This window comes from Marmota monax, unplaced genomic scaffold (assembly GCF_021218885.2).
Source record: "Marmota monax isolate L192 unplaced genomic scaffold, Marmota_monax_Labrador192_F-V1.1 WCK01_AAM20220418_F8-fsc00055, whole genome shotgun sequence".
NCBI classification, from domain to species: Eukaryota; Metazoa; Chordata; class Mammalia; order Rodentia; family Sciuridae; genus Marmota; species Marmota monax.
The window spans coordinates 4,280,655-4,302,647 of NW_026695205.1; the positions used below are offsets into that span (position 1 = coordinate 4,280,655).

The following is a 21,993-nucleotide window of genomic DNA, read 5'->3' on the forward strand; positions in this document are numbered from 1 at the left end:
AGTTGCCCAGGATCTGACACAGCACACACGTGGTGAATTCTCAGTCAGTGTCTGTTTGTTGAGATAAAGAATTAAAAAATGAATGACATAATCCAGCCAGTCTATGTCACCTTAACACAGTGGCCAGATTTTGCTGCTTATCAGTTTTCTCCCTGATTGCTTGCTGCCCCTGGGGGACATGCCTCCTTCCTATGCTGGACCACTGACCTCTTGCCATCTGGTTAAACCTATTCCTTCTATAGCCCTGATAGCCTGAGTCTACAGGTCCACCCTTATGGGGCTCCTTGGCCACCTGGCTTCTCCAGGTCTGGGCTCTCCAACGTAACTGCTCCTCTGGCTACGTGCCTGCTCTCCTGCTTTCCTGGGGACTCCCACTGGCCGCTCTGGCCCTTCTTTCCCTCTCTGCTGGAGTTCCCCGAACCTGGCTTACATCCTCACTCTTTCAGCCTCCGTTTTTTATTTTTCTCAGTGTCCTTTCCTCTCCATCTCTGCCAAGACCAGCTATTAACTTTGCAGGGCCTGGTGCCAATTGGAAGTGCAGAGACCCTGGTTTAAACTTTATTGAGAATTTCAAAATGGCAATAGCAAGCATGGGCGAATCCCTCTGAGCACAGGACCCTGCGGGACCTCCGGGTTTGCACGCCTGTGAAGCTGACTTGAGCCCTGTCTGCCAGTTTCAGGCTGTAGCTCCGTATAGAGGGTCAAACAAGGAATTTGCCAATGCTTCAATTGTGTTAGCAAGGGTGTTTGTCTGCATTAGGGCAAAGCATTGGAACGAATTTGGTGGAATGTGTTATTTCCGAATAAGATCTTTAGTCAAGGTAGTTAGAAGAAAAAAAAAAAAAACGTTTTGGAAATCACATATGTGTGCATAAGGTTAATATGTGATTATTTGATAAGGGTTTGAATCCATGCCATGTAGAAGTTGTTTTCATAAAAATAAGCTGTCTCATCAGAGCATTTTGTAATTATGATGAAATTGCTTGTCCATGTTTGTATCAAATCAGATCAGGGTGACTGGGCGAATGCTAGGTGTGGAGGTGTGGTGACAGAATCCTCATCCTCTGTGGGGTCTGCCGGGTAGCAAAAGGACAGGCAGTCTGACAGGCAGGTTTTGGAAACTCATTCATTTGTTCACCCCTTTACTGAACTAAACATTTATTGAGTACTTGTTCATGGCAGTCGCTCAGATCAGAAGGTTTCATCATAGCGGGGAGTGGGAGAGAGATCAGATACGGGGCCCCAGGGGCCTCTGAACCGCTAAGCTCCTCCAACCATGCAGCGCCCCCTTCTGACCCACTGTGACTTTAAAATAAAACAAAATCTTTACATTTACTATGCCAGCCAGGGCTGGACACTGTGTCCTGTGGAGAGATGGGCTGAGGGAGGGAGGACCTGGGGTAGGGGTTGGAAAAATTCTTTTGTTTCTTTTGGTCCTCTTTCCTCCTTTCTATCGACTTAAGGCAAATGAGCAAGTTACTTCATTCCTGGGATTTGCAGCCTGCCGAGCTGAGAGCGCACTGCCTTTGGTTGTCCCAGTCTCACTCTAGTTCTGAGAGACACTTCTGGCAGGCTTTGCATTTGGAGGGTATCAGTTGGCTTACAGCCATTATCTCATTTCCATCTCCACACAGTCCTGTTTCACATACTTAAGGCTGAACCACATGAATTTGCCATTTCTGCAGGCCAACTGTGGCCAGAGGACGGCAATTTCATATGATCCAATTTAATATTGGTGGTGGTGGTGTCCCATTCTGGCAACTTTGGAAGCCTAGACTGCAGAACCAGGCATGGGGTCTGGAGTCCAGGTAGAACTTGTACTCAGAGGCATGCTCTTTTCCCACATTTGGCACCCGTTCCATGTGAATGGCACCTCAGATTCATGCAGCCACACACACAGGTTGGGAAGCTCATGTTAATGTGCTTTAACTCTTTTCTTTTTTCCAACCCCAGATTCAGTAATGGCTCTCTGTACAAACTCATTCATTTTTAATCAGTTGACTGTAATGATTTGTTACAAATGATCTTTAATTCTCAGCTGCAGTTAATCAGGACTGAAAGGCACTTTTCCTGTTATTTTATTTGGATAGGACTCTTAGTGAAGTACTTGCCTGCCATTACTTAATCACTTATTTGTTTTCCCTCTGCACACAATTTCTAGCAGCACACAGCATTATTTAATGTGGGCATTTTCCCTTTGGCAAGTGAATTGAGTTCTCCAAGCTGCAGGGACAGGGGCAGGGGCAGGGGCAGGGGCTGCCCTGGGGGCCCTGAGGTAGGTACTTTGGTTTGTTACTCATTGACCCTCTTCTGCTGGCCAAGCACCAGGCCAGATGGGAAGAAGGAGCTGACTTAGATTGTACTATTGCAACTAAACTTGGAAAAGGTGATTGAGGGTGGGGAGAGTGAGAAGGATGGCCCCTCATCCATCCTGTAATGTAGGGAAGTCTTCCTGGAGGAGCTGAATCCTGGAAGAGAACCCAGAACCAGGCAGACATTTCTAGGCAGACGGAACAACAGAGGCCAAAGTGCAGAGAAAGTGGGCACGGGAGTGGGGAGAGGGGCGAGGGCCGAGGGAGGAGACCTGGAGAAAAGGGTGTGGAGAGGAGGCTGGGAAGGACGTGGAACCCACCGTCACAGGCCTTGGGCACACCTTAGCCTTGCACGCTTTAAGAAGGGGAATCACCTGAGCAAATCTGCTTTCGAAATATCCTTCTGGGAGGAGCGTGGAAAATGGATTGGAGGTGGGCTGGATGGAGATAGGAAGCCTGGAGAGGAGGCGGAAGTGGAGGCAATGAGGCAGGTTGGAGATGATGGGCCCCCCTGAAACTGAGTAGTTCCTGGGAGGAGGGAGAGAGTGTGTGACATGAATGGCAGGTGGGGCACAGGCTGATTAGGGGAGAAAGATGCCAAAGACAGGTGTTCTGCTGTAGTCTTGCAGGGCTTCTGGGTGCTTGTGTGTTCCCAAAGAAATGGAACCATTGAGCTCTAGGCCAGGGTTGCATGGTGTCACTGGCTGCCACGCCTGGCCATCCCTCAGCCATCGGCTCTCTTGAGTTGATGACTGGGATCTGTCCCCTTAGTGCGGTTCTTACCGTGCTCCTGAATGAAAGTGAGTTGGAAGTGTTTCCTTCCCTACTCACCACCCCCAGGTTCTGGTAAGCCCAACCCTCCTGGGAGTCAGGCACCACCATTCAGAGATCTGACTCCAACCCCAGGGGCTAACAGCTCCAGAAGGTTCTCTACCAGGGTCACTTTTGTCTGGGGATGTGCTCAGGGGTGCCTCAGGGGGCACTGGGAAACTGGGACTTGGAGGGTTTGGGGACGACCCTCCAATCAGAGTGCTTAAGCCACTTAATGCCATTATCCGGATAGGCCTTCTTGGTTCTTCATTTTTAGAAGGACTTGTGAGGTCCCTTTAGAGCTCTAGTGTTACAAAGCCAAGGAGGTCTGTCAGGAGCCACAGGTCTCTGCACAACTGGTTCTCTCTGCCCCTGTTTCCAAGCCCTGGCACCTCCATCTTCCTCTGTTTCCTCTACCTAGGAGCTGAGGAGGTCAGGCTTCCTATTTGGAAGTGTGTGCGTGCAGGTGTGTGCGGGTGTGTGTGTGCGTGCAGTGGTATTTTGGGTTGTCAAATGCCTGGCAAAGGGGTCATGCCAACATAGGGTAGGTAGGGCCAGAGATGGAGGGCAACTTGTAAAACCCTGGTGGTCAAGTAACTCACAAGCCTCAGACCCCATGCTTGGCTTTCCTTGATGCCAAAGCCTTAAAACCTCTGTCGACACGAGGGACTGTGTCTTCCCCATGGTTTGTGAGCAGGCGGGCAGGAGCCGTTCTCACTCATGTCTTCATCCTCAGCCGGCTTCAGTGCTCACGGACACTAAGTGATTGGTACATAAGTTGTGTTCTCCTTCATTTTATTTACTTTTTCCTTTCCTGGGAAGAGGTACAAGCAGATGTCTGCGAGTTGAAGGCTGAGTGGATGTTTTTTCGGCGCGTGTCCCTGGTCTTTCACAAGAGCCTGTCATATCCATCAGGCCCTCAATGACCAAGAACACCAGGACAAAAAGGTCACTGTTTGTGCCTTCAGGGATCTCACAATGTCAATTCAAAAATCAATGTAAGAGGGTGAAAAGGTTGAAAGCACTGTTTCCTCCCGCATGAGGAGGGCCTTGTCCTGAAAACCACCACTTGGGGACTGGTCATCTCTGATTAGATTAAAAACCCAGTTTTAAGGAGGCTCCCAAGCTTTGGCCTCAGGCCTTTGAACATGAACCCAACACCTGGGATGTCAGTCACCTCCGTGGGCTAAAGGAGAAGCTGAGGGGGTCGGGCTTCCTACCCTGGGGTATTTGGAAGTGTGTGTGTGTGTGTGTGTGTGTGTGTGTGCGTGTGTGTGTGTAGTGGTATTTTGGGTTGTCAAAATGCTTGGCAAAGGGGTCATGCCAACATAGGGTAGGTAGAGGCCAGAGATGGAGGGCAACCTGTAATACCCTGGTGGCCAACCAACTCACCCACAAAACAGGGGCTAGAGGACAACCTTGGAACATACCCGGACTCCAAGAATTTGAGGTTTTAGATAGAATCTTCGAAGACCCAGGTGTTGATGAAAGGAAATAAACTTTCATTTTCTCGGCCCTCCTCCTGCTAACACACAGTCAACTTGCCTGTGCATTGGGTGAAACTCCTCTTCCTCACTATTTGGAAACAGAATATAGGAGAAATAGCTTTAACCTTTATTTTACCCCAGAGGATTTTTGACCTGGACACAGGTCCTGCAAAGATCGAGGCTCTACTCAAGGCATGTAGCCCAAGGGATGGTGGCCTAGTTGGTCAAACTGGAAGTGGCCATTCTGCTCCAACACTGTACCTATGAGGCCAGCATCTGAGCAGAGAAAAATTATACACCTCAGACCTGGTCATGGCCCAGTGGACACCTTTTACATTGCTCTGGTCTTACACCCAACTTCTTGGGCTCTTTGTTCCTGTATGCATCCAACCCTTGACCTCTGGCTTTTCCTCCCATATTTTGTCCTGGTCCAGATCACTAACATATTCTACTCCAGATTTTGACCTTGGAGAGTATCACCCCCAAAATAATCATCCCATTCAAAATGGCAGTCATGTCCCCACTAGATTTGCACTTTGCCCTTGGTTGAATTGACTTCCTGTTTGACTGGGTTATTTCCCACCCACTCCCTTTCCTGCTCACAGGCCCCAGAAGCAGGCCCTTGTCCTCATACCTGACCCGGCCCCTCACAAGGAGAGAGGCCAGGTGCTCTCTGTACCTTCTGCCTAGAGAGTCCTGTGTTCCCAACCTCGTGCTCACTGATGGGGAAGCAACAGGGCGGTTGGCCCATAGCCCAACCCAACCCTGTGGAGAGTTCTTCATCAAATGCTTGGGAAGTTTATCTTTTATCACGCTAGCAATTGATCCCCCCTTAATTGCAGATCCAAGGGAGATGATGATATCAAGCAAATTAAAATTGAACTTGTCCAAAAAGACAGAGATTTCTGGGCCACTCATCAAGCTGTGCCCTCTGGTCAGGCCCTTGGAGAGGCATTGAATCTTCACAGGGGGCCTCAGAGCTGCTATCAGAAGAAATACACTCAGCTAAGGTCACACCTTTGCCAGCCAAGGACTGGATATGCCTATCACCTGTGCCCCATGAGCCACCAGAAGAAGTGTCCTGTCCTGGGCAAAGCCAGGCTTTATATCAGGTGAAGCGAGGACCTGGATTCACCTGCAATCCAAGGCTTTCTCTTCCCCTTTTTGGCTTCACATTTGGCTTCTTTCTCTGAGGACAGCACATGTCTTCAGACAGGAAATCACCCTGGTGATTGATGGCTGGCAAATGCAATTAGGCCCCAGCTAAGTGCTCTCCACGGGGTGCCTTTCTAGTGTGGCGGTCCAGGTTTGGTGATCACTTAACAACCATGCACCGGAGGCTTCCTGGTGATAAAGCATTTGTCTCTGTCAGGCTTTGGCCACCAGAACTTCCTGCTCCCTTCAGAGGAAGAGAGGCTGTGGGTAAAGAGGTGAGAAGGGAAGGTGGAGCAGGGAAGAGGTGAAGTGGAGGCTCATGGGGATCCCTAGCAAGGAACCACAACAGGTGCCCCCAGGTTGGCCAAGGACACGCCATCATGACTTACAGCTCCCCAGGTGATGCCTGAATGTGAATTAAGGGCAGGGGTCACTTCAGTGGCCAAAAATCCATTGTATTTGCTACTCATCTTAGTGCTCAGAACATAATTCTTTAATTCTACTACTGTGGTGGCTTTGGAAGGATGAACAAAGAAAAATAGCACAGACCCTGCCCTTGAGGAATTTGCCCTTTAGCTGGGAAGGTCAAGCACACTCCATCTCATTTCCCGGCAACCGTGGATGATGCGGCCACACACAAACACGTGGAGTTGGACATTAAATATTGACTCATCGGTAGCTAAAAGAAGGACAAAGAAAGCCATCTGGCTTCTGCCTGCCTGAGCTCTTATCTCAGCACTGCCACTTAGAAACTGGATGACCTTGAGCAAGTTATTTCACCTCTTTGTGTCTCAGTTTCTCAACTGTGAAATGGAGGCTGTCTCAGTCCATTTTCTATCTTTGTAACAAGATACCTAAGACCATGTAATTTTGAAAAAGTAGAGGTTTATTCTGGAGGCTGGGAGGCCCAAGGGCATGATGCAGGCTTCTGTGCGCCTCGGATGAGGGTCTTCTTGCTGTGTCATATAACATGGTGGAGGGGATCTGGCAAGACAGAGCAAGCAGGCCAGTGTGGGTCTTTCTTCCTCTTCTCAAGAAGCCACTAATATCATCCCTGGGGCCCCACCCTTATGACCTCCTCTAATCCTAATGATTTCCCCAAAGTCCCTCCTCCACATACCATTAGCAAAGGAAGTGTAAGAAATAGAATCTTGGAAACATGAACTTTTGGGGGCCACATTCAAACCACATAGGGGATAATATTAGTACCCTCCCTGAAGGGTTTTAGTGAGGATTCAGTGGAGTTCTGCACAGAAAGTCCAGGACCTTGACCGTGGGAGTGTCAACAAATGCCTGGTCCCTTTCTTCTCCCCTAAAATGGAATCAGCCTTGTTCATATCACATACCCCTTTGGCAGGCTAGTGAAGCCATGAATCCTTTCTCAGATTAATAGCATAAACATATAAAGATAAAATACACAGGATTACAGAGAAAACTGTATTTTATAGAAATACAGTTATCAAAATGCTAAAAACCCAAATCTGTGGCCCAGTAATGTATGTGCTTCTTTATTAACACAGTAAATAACCAGATCTGCTAGCAGGCCTAATAACTACTATAATTTTGAAGTAGTAATAAGCTTAAACAATATTTCAACATATCTGCAACAACAGTAACGAGATATAAAAATCTGATTTCTATTGGTGACAAAATTATAGCTACTGCTCATACAACTGTGACTTGTTGCCTACGTTCAAAATCAGAGAAACAGCTAAATTTTTGTTGGAAGTCAGTGAAAATGAAGACACAACTTGTTGTCCAGCTAAATTCATCTTTGTAGACCCTGGGCTAAAAATTGTTGCTATAGAGCTTGGTAAAGTAGGTTGCAACCGTGATTTCTAAGTTTTCAAAATAATATTCATTTTGTCATTACTGATGCAAAATGTAAACATTATAGAAAACTTAAGAAATATGGATTAAGGGGGAAAAGACAAAGGAAATTAAAAAAATAAAAAAAACTGTCATCCAGAGAGCCGCTGCTAACACGAGAATGGTTAAGACGCGGCGCTCATTGCTAATCCGTTTTTCACACACTGACTCTGCTCCATTTAGGATTATTGGATTGCAATTTCACTCAGAGGGATGTCCAGGCCCAGGGAATACTGATCAGGTACCCCAGCAAGTCACCAGCTCCGTGCACCGGAAATACAAGGCAGAAACATCACAAAGGCCAGCCATGGGAAGGGGCTCCTGCCTGTTCCAGAGCAGCCACTGCAGGCCAGAGGGCACACCAGAGCCTTCCAGCCCCACTGATCCAAACTGTCCCACAGATCCCAAATCTCTTGTTAGACCTGAGGAATGGCTTCCAGGCTGAACCACGCACTGTGAGAAATGGAAATCGCCCACTGGTGAGGGAGACTCACTGACTCCTCTCCAACCCTGCCGTGCGTTCAGATCAAGTCCTGATGCCCGGAGCAGAGTGCGAGGACTCACCTACGGATGATGAGGAGCTGGCCCCGGATCTGGGAGGCATTAGATGTGTGTGTGTGTGTGTGTGTGTGTGTGTGTGTGTGTGTGTGTAGGGGATAGAGACAGACCATCATTTTGCCCAAAGTGATTCCCAGTGTAACTGTAGCTCCTCTTCAATGAGCAGGTAGATGCAGGCTGCCCCCATGGCCTCCAGGTGTAGACTGACGGTGTACACGGGCTTGTCTAGTCCCTGCTAAAGCCACTGTCATAGTTCAGAAAATGACAGAGGCCAGGCCCCGGTGTGCATCCCACACCCCAGATCCTGGAGCTCTCAGACTATGGCCTGCCTAAGGACCCTGCCCTGCCAAGCTGGTGTCTGAGTGGGAGGGTGCGGAGTCACCATCCTTAGGTGACCCAGCAGCGTTGCCATAGCAACATTGGAACGCACCTCCCTTCTCTCCAGCAACCCTGTCAAGAGAGCCTTCTTCTGACCTCTTACAAGACCTTCCTGGAGGGGAGGGGGCTGCTAAGGAAATGCTGCTGGCAGGGATCCAAATGTGACGGCCGAGCTTTCCTGGAGGAGCCCTGCCACCCCGCCTCCTTTCAGCCCAGTTAAGACCACAGCCCCAGAAAACAGGCCAGCAAAGATCCCGAGTACAAGGCACAGCACATTTCAACATCTTTTTAATAAAACAATGTGGAAGGGCAGCCTGTTCATTTTGATCCTCCACCGGGTCGTTCAATTAAACATGAGATGCCAGCAAAACGTGAACCCCCGACCATATTTTCCATTAGTAATAATAATAAAAGATAATTATTGAGCCTGTCTGTCAGATATTCCAGACAAGTGTACCTCTACTTAATTAACTGCTAATTGAGATATGAAAGAACGGTGCTGTGAGTGCACACCCTGGCTTTATTAAGCCTCAGAAAATCTTTCCCAGAGGGGGGGGGAAGAAAAACCCTAACTAGTGAAGGCTGAGCCCCTCCCTGGGTGAGGAGAGGATCTGAGGAGGTGTCATCTGTGTCATCTTGTTACGGGAGGACACTGAGGAGGCTGAGGTAGGCAAGGGAGTTCTCCTTGTGCTCTGCGCTGAGCTAATCCCCTGATGCGTGTTAACTAAGTCTTCATGGTCATCCAGGGAATGCTGTCCCCATTTCACAGATTAGAAAACGATGCTGAGCTGGATTAAGTAATTATCTTTTCTAAAAGAAGGTGGCTGGTACGAGAGAGGGTTTGAGCCAAATCCTGTGCATTCCACATGTTGTTCCAGCAGATACTAGAGGTAGAAATGTCTTCACCATTAGTAACAAAGCAGAAGAGCACCCATGGTGGCTGCTCTGTTTGTGTGCCAGCACCCACGCCCTAGGGGGGCCCTCCCACTTTAAACCGGAGAACCCGCACGGCCCACAGAACGTGCAGACACAGTGACGTTAGTCACAAAGCCACGGAGGCCCTTTCTTTGATTGCTCACGCAGAGGAGCCAGCACCCCGTAAGGAAACTCAAGCAGCCTCACAGAGACCCTCATGGGAGAAACGGAAGCCTCTTCCAACCACCAGCCTCACATAAGCGAGCCCTCTTGGAAGCAGATCCTTTAATCCAGCAGGTCTTCAGGTGACTACACCCCACGACATCTTCACTGCAACCTCATCGAGGACCCTGAGCCAGAACCCCCCAGACAGACCACCTGTTGATTCCTGGCCACAGAAACTACGTGATATAACAAATGATTGTTTTAAGCCACTGGATTTAGGGATAATTTGTTATGCATCAGTAGATAACAAATTGAGAATTCATGAACTTTTCACAGCCTGCTAATTGCAGTCCTGCCAATACCAGGGGGTCAGAGAAATTCTTCTGAGAAACATTCACATTTGTATGCCTGAAAGCACGTGTCTGAGATAACGGCCATTCAGGGTCCCTCCCGGTAGGAGCCCCAGTGAGTTTCAGAGGGAATGTGGGTCAGATGGCCAGTCATTGCCCAGGTTTCCCACATTCTCATTAAGATGACCAAGTACGACTTGTTGATGGGTCACAGTCTGGCCCACAGTCTGGTTGGTTCAGCAACCAACCGCTGCGAGAATGGAGGAAACATGAATCGGTCATGTTTTCGGGTACTGGGTAATTTTGTCTAGAGCTGGTCAGCATCCTAGGAATCAAGTAGCTATCACTGGGACATCTCCAGCAGTGCTCAGTACACAAGCCCACACCATCCCAGCACCGAGGTTGAAACTGAATACCAAAACGAACTGATGCTGTGAAGTCTGAGGTCCCAGCCGCGGCACTCTGCTCTCTCACCTGGCCTGGCAGGTGCCTTTTTTTCTGCCCATGATTCACCTAAGTCAAAGGGGAAAACCTACAAGGCTTTGGAAACATCTGTGATTGAAGTCGATAGGGCCCCTTGGGCTGTACTCTCTGGACTGCCCAGATCCTCAGTCCTGCCTGGGCAGCCAGGGCAGAGAGCCCATGCCACAAAGCCCCAGCCCAGCCCCCTGTGTGGCCGAACTCAGCTTCCATGCAAGAGGGTCAGCATTTGATGAGGAAGGAAAGTGCCTTACACATTTTCTGGGCTTATTTTATAGATTTTTTTTTTTCAAAGATGAGCTGTTGCAGGTTGACCCTAGAAAATGCTGGGCACCCAAGAGGCAAAGAGCTGGTGAGCGAGGGCTAAGAGGAGTGTGGAGGAAGACGCTCATTGGCCAAAGTCCACCGAGCAGGCCCCTGTGTTCTCCCTGTGTCTCTCATGGGCCCCTGCCTCTCCCGCAGAGGCCTCTCGAGGTGTGAGGCCGACGGCATGAGGCAGCATGAGGCCCGTGGCCACCATTTCTCTCAGCTAAGGGTTTCACCTCTGGACTTGCTACCACAGGAGCACTCGCCAAGGTTGTGACACACCAGCTTCAATTTCTGTCCTAATCGTCCTTTGCTTTGTCTCCAATGTGAAAATCTGCTCTGAGATAAGGCCTTTGTGTGACATATTAGGGCTGTACAACTTGTTAATCAAATGAAGCCGGTGTCGTGGTGAGGCAGTATGCTATATCACAAGGCCCATTATACCGGGTTTGTGATGAGCTTTATTGTGACAGGCAAGTGTGATTATGACTTCAGGAGCGTTGGCACATGCTTGTTCAATTCAACTGGCCACAGCTCAGCCCACAGCTGGAAACGTGTGCATGTGTGTGTGTGTGTGTGTGTGTTACTATGGCCAGCTCTGAGAGACAGGAGTTCTGTGTCCTCTTCTTTGTGTTCTCAGTGCCTGGCATGGGCACTGCCAAGTGACCAAAAACCTAAATGAGCTCACATATCCACGTTCCACATGTCTGCATATGCGTGGGTGGGTGTGGCAGGACGTGTGTAAGGACATGTTCCATGCTGTTGACGCGGATTGAGGAGAGTGTGGGTGGCGCTGGGAAGGAGAGGAAATGGTTAAAGCCAAGCAGCAGAGAAGAGAGACAGTGTCCCTGAAAAGCCGGGGGCACGGGGCACGTAGCATGATCTTGGAGTAAAAGTATTTGTACTTATGCAAAAGGAAGCTGAGGGGGTGGAGTTCGTGCATTAAGTCAGAGCAAGTTGCACAGGATTTCAGTAAAAAACTACAAACAGAACACCCGGTATATCTGTGATCTATGCATCATCAGGTTTAAACAAGCAAAGGGGAGGCTATATATTTTGGGTGCTGTGATACCACCCAACAGAGACAATTCCCCAGCTGCTGAGAATGTTGGCTGCCGGCAGCTCATGCTGAGTTTCTTTCCAGGAATTGACCTCAGCTAAAAAACATGTCTTTACCCAAAGATGCACCCACTCAAAGACTGGCCTATATGCCACCCAAAGGCCTGGATTCCTCCTCACTGAAGACAGAGCAACCTCCAGGGGTTCAGCTTCTTGTGCTCTCCCACAGATGCTAGGACCCACCAGAATGTGCCAGTGACCCTTCTGTGCGCATATTAAGTTTTGTTCTTCCATAAGGTGGAAAGATACATACCAATTCTATTAAAGTGTTATCTTAAGGGACCAAGATAGGGAGAAATGATTAGTTTTTGTGTATGTCTTCCTATTATGATTCCCTTATTGCCATAAGCATATATCACTTAATTTCAAGAGTACTGAATGAAGAAATTTAAAATGTATTCAACAAACATGTCGAATGAATGAATGTATGATCTCTCTCTCTTGTTGGAGAAATAGAAAACAATTAAATAGCACATTGAAGGTGTTCAGTGTGTAAAGAACTCAACTGAAGGGGATTTTGCCAACATTTTGGATAATGCTTGACTAGTTGATTCAAAAGATCTTGGGCTAACTTTCTGAGAGTGAGGTCAGCATCTCACAAGTAGGATAAGAAAAAAGTTAATAGGTGGAAGAAAAAAGGAGAGGGTGAGTTAATTCTATGAAACAGGAGAGATAGTCTAGTATCAGACCTATCTGCCTTCAAAATGAGCTAAAATATTTTGCAGCTACTATCCAAATTGCACTGTCTGAGAACTTGTCAGTTTTTAAATTTTCTGAGCAGATAGATTTGAATTGGAAGAGGAAAATCTCTGGCATTTATATGACCTGCAACATCTCTTTGTCTCAAGTATCAGCAAAACCATCCATGACCGACCACTGCCTTCCTAATGACCAGCCCCAGAATCCTTTGCTCTCCTTTCCCTCCAGGGAGCCCAGGCTGATAAGCTGGAGCACTTCCCAGAGATGGACTCTATTTGTCCCTCCAGAACTGACGGTCTTTACACTTCCTCCAATTCTGAGGTTCCATGTGGTTCTCTGGAGAAGGTGGATTCATTCAGGAGTGATTCAGATGAGCAGGTCTATACCTTAGCCAAATGCATGCCTCTTAGTTGCCAACTGATCTTTGCAAATACATCCTTTTTAGGCGCCTACAGATGAGATCCCTGAGGCTCAGTGTCTTGTGTGGAGAAGGCTTGGCAGGGTTTGAGAGAAAGAAGTCCTTGAAGGCATAATTATTGAGCTACTGACTGTGCTGACAGGTCCCTGGGAGTTGTGTAGGGGAGGCCTGGCCCCAGTTCTGCACAGCAACTCTGATTGAAAAGACTGACAAGTTCCCACTTGCAAGAGGTGTCCCTCCTTCTGGTGATGGTGGTTCAAGCTGAGAGAAACACTCTTTGTTCTGCCTTCATTCATTCATTGAGTCTTTGTGGAATGTCTCTGTGCTGGGTTGTTCTTGGGATGAGTGCTAGAGTTGGGAGCAAATCAAAGACTCTGACCTTGAGGAGAGTCCAGAAAGACCTTGAAAGCCCCAGTGAACATGGCACAAATTAGGATATTTACAATAATCATGGCTTTTGTAATATTGGAATGAATGTTCAATGTGCTGAGGATGCTAAGGACCTTTTAAAGGGGGTGCAGGTTGGGAGGAAGGGGTTGGATGGGAGCTTCCTGGAGGAGGTATAAAGCATTTTTCATAATCAAATCATCTAAGAATGTGTTGAGGTCACCTTCAAAGAGCTTAGATTTGTTACAGAAAGCATATTCTAGATTTATAATCATTCTATAGGATTTTTATCTTAAACATTTGTCGTTTTATTGCAAAGCTATGAGAATGAATGAAAAAATATGAAATGAACAAAACTCTCCACAGAATAAAATAATGCGCAGCAACTTTCATTGCTTTAGAAATCAGCCCACCTTTGAACTTATTTATGAAGACAGAAGGTGTTTGGAATGGGAAGGGAAACCGAGGTTCCTTGTTACGCAGTCCTAACTGTTTTCTTCCCTGCTTTATCCCTGGTTCAGGCTCTGGCTCATCCCACTGCACAGAGAGTGATCTCTTCTGGAGTCAGGGTTAAAGAGTGTGCAGACAGCAGCGAGAGGCAACCCCGAGACTCCATCACAAAAGGTACCATTTGCTTTGAACCTCTTGTCATTCATCACTCCAATGGCCAGTTCCAGGCTTTCACTGGTAACTGCATATTCCCTGGGATCTGAGACCCTTTGTCACTGAAACAACAGCCTGGGGGATAGTCTCCCAGACCAAGGTGACCAATAGCATCAGTTCCGCCAGGCTCCATGCCATCTCTGAAAATGCTGGAGAAAGTGGGTACTAAGGTTTTTGGCATCTCGTAAAATATTTCTGAAATGCATTTCATGATGCACTTGGTAATAAAAGTATGCTACTGTGCACGGTCCCTCCACGAGGCTAGACTCGATTCCCAGCCCACCCGCGCCTGCACCGAGCCCGCATGAATCAGTGCTAGATTATTCACCAGCCTGACGCTAAAATTTCTGGAGTTCCAAAACCCCTCATAAAGTATTATGAAAAAATATCCATCTCTTTATCTCTATCCATAACTATTTATATGACTGGAGGGAAAAACCTGCCGTTTTATTTCTTTTAATTTAAAAGCTTTCCTAATTCCTTTTTCCTACCACATATATATGTCTAAAGAATTTTCGGGTTGAAATAATAAACTCTAAAAAATGGTCCGCGAGAGAAGGTGCGGATTCAGAGTTGAAAGGCATGATGAATATTTTGCTCCCTTAAAGACTTTGCATGATGCTCACTGAATTGGGAAGTTTTCAGTAGGCATGGCCCTTTTCTATGGTACAGAATGGTGACAACATACCCACAGGCCTTCCCTCTGTTTATACAATAAAGTTTGTTCACAAGAACATTTCCTTCCCAAGACTCACGATGTCCCCATCACATCCTCACTGTCCATCATGATACTCTGGGAGTCTGTTCTGAAGTCCCACATGTGAATCTACTCAGAACATCCTCAGTAGCATCCTGCCTTTCTTGGAGACCCTTGACTACAAAGTACCCCAGGCCGTTTATAACACCTTTGAACATTCAAGGTCACAAGCGAGGACATCACACTCAGTGACTGTCAGCCACTCACCTTTAAAGGTGAACTAGTTAATTTCTTGCTTCTGGGCTATCAGAGGGTTGGGATCAAGTTCTCTGCAACCGGAGCTGGAACAGGGTGGACCAGCTAGGCAGCAGCTGGAAGCACCTGTCAGAAATGCATCACCGGAAATACATTAAGATAGAGATATTTTCACTTATCAGCACTGTGCTCAGAGAAAGTGCTTATATAGATGAAGGCACGTTTGACAAACTGCTTGGATGGGGGATTAAGCTCCTTACTCAAAGAACTTGTTTAAATAAAAACACTCGACTGTAAACTGACTTCTAAGTAAGAATTCAAGGTGAGCATGAGATCCGGGGTGCTATCACCCTCTTTAAAACAGATGTTGAATAAATATTTAAAGAACATTGGTTTAAAGGTGAGATGAGTCATTGGCAGACAAGAGCACCATGTATCTTAGTGCAGCCCTGCTGCCTAAGGCTTTAATGGCGGGGGGGGGGGGGGGGTGGAAGGATGAAGAAGGAGCCCAGGTTTCTGCATGACTCTGGGAGAAGCAGGCAAGGGGGGAGAAGAGACTAGGGAGATGGGTCCCCATCACATCCAGGGACAGCTTCACTCCAGCAGCGAGGACCCTGCCCTTGGTCTTACCTTTGGGAAACAACCCCCAGGCTGAAGCAGAGAATGCTCATGACCGACACGATGAGCTGCAGTGTCCTAAGTCACCGAGAGCCATACACAGAGCAGGACAAGCCCCCCTTCAGTCGAGGGCCAGCAGGAGAGTCAGACCAAGGAGGATGTGAGGGGTCTGCCCCGAAGTGACTAACAGTGAGCCCTGCGGGTCTCCAGAGAGGGGAACTCCTCACAAGGCCACGGGGAGCAGTGTTCACAGGTGGTTCTTAGAAGCACCAGCCGCTGGGCCAATTAACTCCCAAAGCCACCTCCTGGCTGAGAGCCAGTCCATCTTCCCTGCTGCGTCTTTTCACCTGTGTAGGACCAACCTCACGGGGGGCAGGCCTTGTCCAGGTCGACCTTCTTTCCTGGGCACTTAGAAATGGCTTCTTACCCCCGAGCTTGGTCCTGGAATGGCGGAGGTCACCAAACAGGAAGGCAGCCAGTGCCCCTGGCTCTTGGACGGTTCAAACCGAGGCGTGTCCACCAGGCTGCTCCCAGCTGCGGGCTCGGCTTGCCTCTGTCCTACCTTCAGTCCCCGTGCGTTTGCAGGCAGCTTATTTTGAGAGCTGATTAGATGAGCCCTAATAACGTTAGAACTTAAATGGCCCCAGATGGGCCTTCAGCTTCTTGCGAAATTGAGATAAATGTGATATTCGGGGAACTGAGCTCTCAGCTTCGTGGACGGCAGACGAATTCTGAGGCACTTTACCCTCTCCTGTGCTTTTTTGCAGCAGAAAGTTGGGTTTATATACCTCTGTGGGGTCCCTTTCATCTGAGGGTCTATGATTCTGTGTGAAGAATTGCCTCCATGATCACATTTTTTCAAGGAAAGCTGGGTTGGGGACAAGAGGCTTCAAACAGAATCATTTCATTTGACACAATCTGTGTGGGAAAACTCTCCCCTGTGCCCCAACACCTCTGGGAACTTTGAGTCCAGGCAACGACCTTTACCGATCAACTACTATTTAGCCATTTAATTCAATACTAATATTGTTCATAGTAGACTTTGGCCAAGGATCACATAAAGTGATTACAAATATGAGCGTTTCATTGCACGAAAACGTCCAGGGCCCTCTGTAACTCTTCTGGGAGGGTTTATTTCCAAGAAGGACAAACACATTTATCATGTAAATAGTTATAGGCTTCCATTTTAATTCCCTCTGTAAATTTTAGAAAAAAGTAAAAACAGACTTGGAAAAAGGAATTTTTAAAAGGTGAGTATAAACAGGCAGTTCAGTGCCGAGGCAAAGGTATCCTTACAAACACACCCAAATTGAGTTGTCCTATCTGTCCTCAACCAAACCAGGCACACAGGTTTCCCTGAAACTCCTAAAACCGTGGTTTGCTCCTCTGGATGTGGGGCGCGGGGGGGGGGCGGGGGGGGCATTCAAGAAATGTCTTTGAGCTTAAACTTCCCTTCGAAAAGCTCAATAACTGGAGATGCTCTTTCCATCTTTCAGATGAAACTAGACCTTGAGCTTAGACCTGGCCTTTGTATTTGGGTGGGAAAGACCACCCCCTGTTCTCCTGAAAGGAGGCTGAGGATGCCCAGGTGCCAGGTTAGGAGAAGACAGGGAGGGACCTGGGCCCGGGCAGAGCTATGAGCACACCGCCCCTGCTGCTCTGATCCCAAGCTCGTCCCAGCCTCTGGGGACAACTGAGGGGTTTCTGGAAGACTTGAACTGTGGCTGGGATCAGAAACTGCAATTGGATGTGAATGTCCAGTTTCGTAGACGTTGGGCAAAGCACAGCTCTGGAACCACCGTGTCTAGCTCTATCCCAAACTCCCATCAGTGAGGGCTGTGCCACTGGGGGAGGGGGGGTGAGGGAGGGCAGAGGACTTGGCAGAGCCTGCAGGCTTAGCCCTGCACCCTCAGGGCGTGCGGGTCCAGCTAGTGTGATGGGCTCTCATGAGGACCATGTTATCTGAGAGGTCGCAGCTCCGACAGGCCTTTTCCAGGACTGCGTGTGGTTTCTCTCAGCCTCTGTGGTTACATGGGAAGGGCAGTGACACTGGCAGGTCACCTGGCAGTTGACCTGGCTGGAGCTCCCCTCTTCCTCTACTAAGTCCCCGCCTCAGCCTCTGGTCCATTCATTGCCCTCCACGGTCCCTTTTCTCACTTCTATTCTGTCTCGGTTCCCTTTCTTCTGCCTATAGACAAGATTTGTCTCCATTAAAACCAACAAACAAAACCGCTTTCCCTTGATTTCCTGACTCTGCGTCACCTCCTCTTATTCTGAGCTCTGTGGGATATTCTACATTCACTTCTCGACTGTGTTCACCCTTTAATCCTATGGGAAACGGTGCATCCTACCCACCCACCCTGGCAACAAACCCCACATCATTTGACAGACGTTCATTGAGCACATGCTATGTGCCATGCCCAGACTAGATCCCTAGCACAAGTAGGACACACTCTCCCAAGAAAGGCAAGCATGCCTACCCCTGCCCCCAAGGACAAAGTGGTGGTAAGTGGGGGGATGAGGCTGTGGAGAGGCAGGGTGAGAATCTTCAGCCCCGTCTTGGGAGCAGGGACCAGCAAAGCAAATAAAGGAGTCCCCGGATGGATGCTTGAACTTGAACCCTCTTGTGAAGAAGGGAAGATGGAGGGTCTAAAGGTGCAGGGAGGGACACAGTCAGGTTGTCCAGAAAGACCACGGGCAGCAGCATGAGAAGTGACATCCAGAAAGAGCACCTCTGAGTCCAGTTGGAGGTGATGGAGCCTGGACCAAATGGCAGCCCCAGGGATGGCGAAGAGGGGCTCCCCGCCAGCCTGCTCTGCTCCCCTGATCCCACCTGGATGAAGCTCTCTCTGTGTTCCTCCCTCGGCGCGTGTACCGGGCTTTTTCTCCTGCGCTCACTTAGTTGTCTTACAGTCATTTGCTTCTTTCTCTATTATTCCTTATCAAATTGTATCTTTGTCTCCCCTTCCCCTAATTATAGTACCTGGCTCATCATTAGAGCTGAAGAAAAGGTTATTTGGTCGAATTGAATTTTCAAGAGCCTCAAACCATGAATAATTGAGGAATCAGCCATGTATAAGTGCTCATCATTTACATAATTGTGTAAACAAGCTGATAAAAAATTTTATTTTTCCCATTATTTTTATTGTCCCAGAATGCCCCACTATCCTCCTCGTTCTCCAGGTTTCAGGGAAACAGGAAACACAGATTCCCCAACACACACAGGCTGCAGAGGAGCGGCTGGTTCTCACCTCCCCGGGCAAAGGAAGCGGTGAAGGGAGGGAGCAGATGATGGCATTGATGGACGTGAAAGCCACAGACGAACGTTGAGAAAGACACTCTCTGAAGAGACGGAATCACAGAGCACACTGCGTGACAGGCCACGTGCAGAGTCCCCAAGGTCAACGTGCAGACACAAATTGATCACGCTAAGTACTTGCTGAAATCGCTTTCCAACTTACAGAGGAGCATTGATCACCAGCGGGACCTGTATTCACCGTGAAAAAGCTCCTGTGAGATGCCCCTTTGGTATGTCATCAAAGCAGATTTAAATTGTCTGGATTCTTCCCCAAACGAGAGCGTCTACAATAGAGTTAACAAATGTCATAAGGAGTTAACGGATGCTTACAACTTTGTGATTGAGTCAATATGTGGGCCCCTTTGGCCCCAGAACAGCTTCTATTGTGACATCTTTTTTATAACCCTGAAGAAAACCTCTCTCTCTCCTCTCTTGGTTCAATCCAAATGCTTCTGACTGACTGTGAGTCGGCCCTGTCCGTGGTGGCCCCCCAGTGATCAAACACAGCCCCTGGCTTCTAGGAGGCCGGGAGTCAGAAACCTCCTAGGCCTGGATGCTGGGCAGGCTTAACCAGAGCCTGTGAGTGCCACTGGCCTGTGACGTTTAGACAGCAGAGAAGCAGAGAAGTGGGGTGAGGTGGAACAAAGGCAGAGCAGGACAGACACGGGGACCGAGGAATTTCTGTGAAATAAAAAGGCTGCACCTCGGGCCACCCCAAAAAAAGCACATATCATGCTTCACCTCTCAGGGAACTTAGTCAAGAGGGTGATTTTCAACCCAGGAAACAAACAAAAACAGCAGAACATGGCACTAAAATCAAGCACTGCAGGACTGAGTGGGTCACAGGACTGGAGGCCTGAATAGGACCCAAACCACGGGACTCGGGGAATTGCAGATCACAGAGACCTCCTGGGAGGGGTCGTGGGTGTGGAGCCAAGTTTTGAAAAGAAAGGTGAAAAACCCCAGCAAACGTTTCATTAGGCGCAGGGAAGAGGGGGGAGGCAGATCCGGGGAGCCACACGGAGGGGAAGAAAGAGGAGAGGAGGAGAGAAAGGTTGCTGGTAGGAGTGATGACCAGCTGTGTCTGGTCCCCCTGGGCACCTGCCCTACCCTTGGGACTGCCTTGGCCAAAGACTCCCAGTCAGAGGTGGGACATGCTCCTGTGGGCCCAGCCACCTTGAGGACTGGACGGGAGCCAGGCTCTTTTGTTGTCTCCCAACCACACAGGGAGGCGTTCTTTCCCTCAGGTTCGCTTGAGAGGAATGCGGCTTATACTGGAAACCTCAAACCTTCCAGAATGATCTTCTACTAAACTAAATTTTTCTAATTGATGCATACTGGGCATCTCAATACCCATGTACAATGTGTCATGATCAGAACAGGGTAATTGGCGTATCTCTTACCTCAGACATTCATCATTTCTTTGTGTTGGGAGCATTTAAAACCCTCTCTGCTAGAACTATTTTAAAATAGTCAATTAATCGCTGTCAGTCATAGTTGTCCCACTAGGAGTTATTCCTCCTCCCAGTTGCACCCCTGCACCCAATGACCTCCTCCCTCCGCCAACAATCCCCCAGCTCTGGTAACATCTGTCTTTCTGCGCCTGACTTACTACACTCATGCAGTCACACTGACCTTTGACAACCAAATGCTCACATTTCTAACAATGAGGTGTAAAGAGCCCTCAGAAGCTCAAATGAGATGGCTTCATTAGCTGAAGACTCTGGAAGCTTCTACAAGAGATGGACAGGCTGGTAAATTAAGGACAATATACTAGATGCATTTCCAGAAGGTTCTATAGAGAACAGGAAATGACCAGTGAAATCTACTTTGATTGACAACTGGGAAATCTCCCTGTCCTTAAAATTCTTCCCCTAACCCACCCTCAACCCCACCCAAATTTGAAGAAAAAATTCTAAGAGAACAAACAAGTAACACTGGTTCTGCTGTGATGCCTGAAATTCTACCATTTGAGAGACATTCTTGTCAAGGTATTGTCTCTGCCAGATTTCTCTCCTGAGAAGCAGGTGCCCCCTGAGACAGCTGTTTACCCACACTAGAATGCTAATTATTTTAGTATATTATTCGTTTTCTGAGAGGCACGAGAGGAGGAAAATGCAGAGACCAGCGGGGAAATTATGATGTGAGAAGAGGGGGAAAGAGTGGCGGAACCCGGGCCCTGCCAGGAAGGCAGGGCTGAGGATGGGCAGGGTGAGGGAGGATGGTTGGGGGGCTGAGGGATGGGGGCCTGCTGCAGAGAAGCGAGAATCCAGCTCTGCCCCCTCTGCAGGGTAGCCTGGAGCAGCGCTGACACTAGCTCCGTGACATTAGTGTGGGGCATCCTCCAGGGCCACCCGAGAAGTCTCAGCACTGCTTGAGAGAGCAGGGGGCGGGGGCATCTGTGGGGCTGCACCAGGTGGCAGGCTGAATGGATGTGTTTGCAGCGAAGTCAAGTCCAGCTGCAGCAAAACCATAGCAAGTTTTTCATCAGGCACAGGGAAGAGAGGGCCTAGAGATCAGCCCAGCACAGAACAACTGTGGCCACGGGCCAAGGGAGGGTGGACTTCAGGCTGAGTCAGCAGAGAACAATAAAGCTGGGCAACGACTGAAGAACTACAATGTTGGAAACTCTGCTAATCTGATCCCAGAATCACAGACTCATCAAATGTTCCATCTAGGACTTCAGAGATCATTCCAGTCCAGGGGAAAACAGGGCCCGAGAGGTTAGGATCTGTTGAGTGCTTCTTATATGCTAAGCCCCATTTTGTTCACTTTATAGGTCTTAACTCAATCACTCCTGCCAACAGCCAGTAGTAGCAGGTGATGTCGTTGTCTCCATGTTATACAGAAGGAGAGTGTGGTGCAGAAAAGCTAAATAACTTGCCTAAGTTCCAACTATTTAGGAAGTGGCAGAGCCAGGACTTGAACCTAAGCAGTTTGAGTTTGAGGCTGCGTCACGAAAATAAGCAAACCCAGAATGATTGGGGCAAGATCACCTAGCCAGATCCCCAATAAGGGAAGCAGGCCACCTTTTGTCATTTGAGTCCCATCCCA

General features: G+C 48.5%; 1 protein-coding gene across 2 annotated transcripts in view; it reads left to right on the forward strand.

The window, feature by feature from the left end:
- Nucleotides 1–21,993, forward strand: part of Tnr (tenascin R) — a 422,792-nt gene that overhangs the window by 231,187 nt on the left and 169,612 nt on the right. For both annotated transcript variants that reach the window (XM_058574395.1, XM_046430279.2), the window contains exon 3: nucleotides 13,930–14,032. The gene's annotated coding sequence lies outside the window, so the exon portion shown is untranslated. The remainder of the gene's footprint in view (nucleotides 1–13,929; nucleotides 14,033–21,993) is intronic.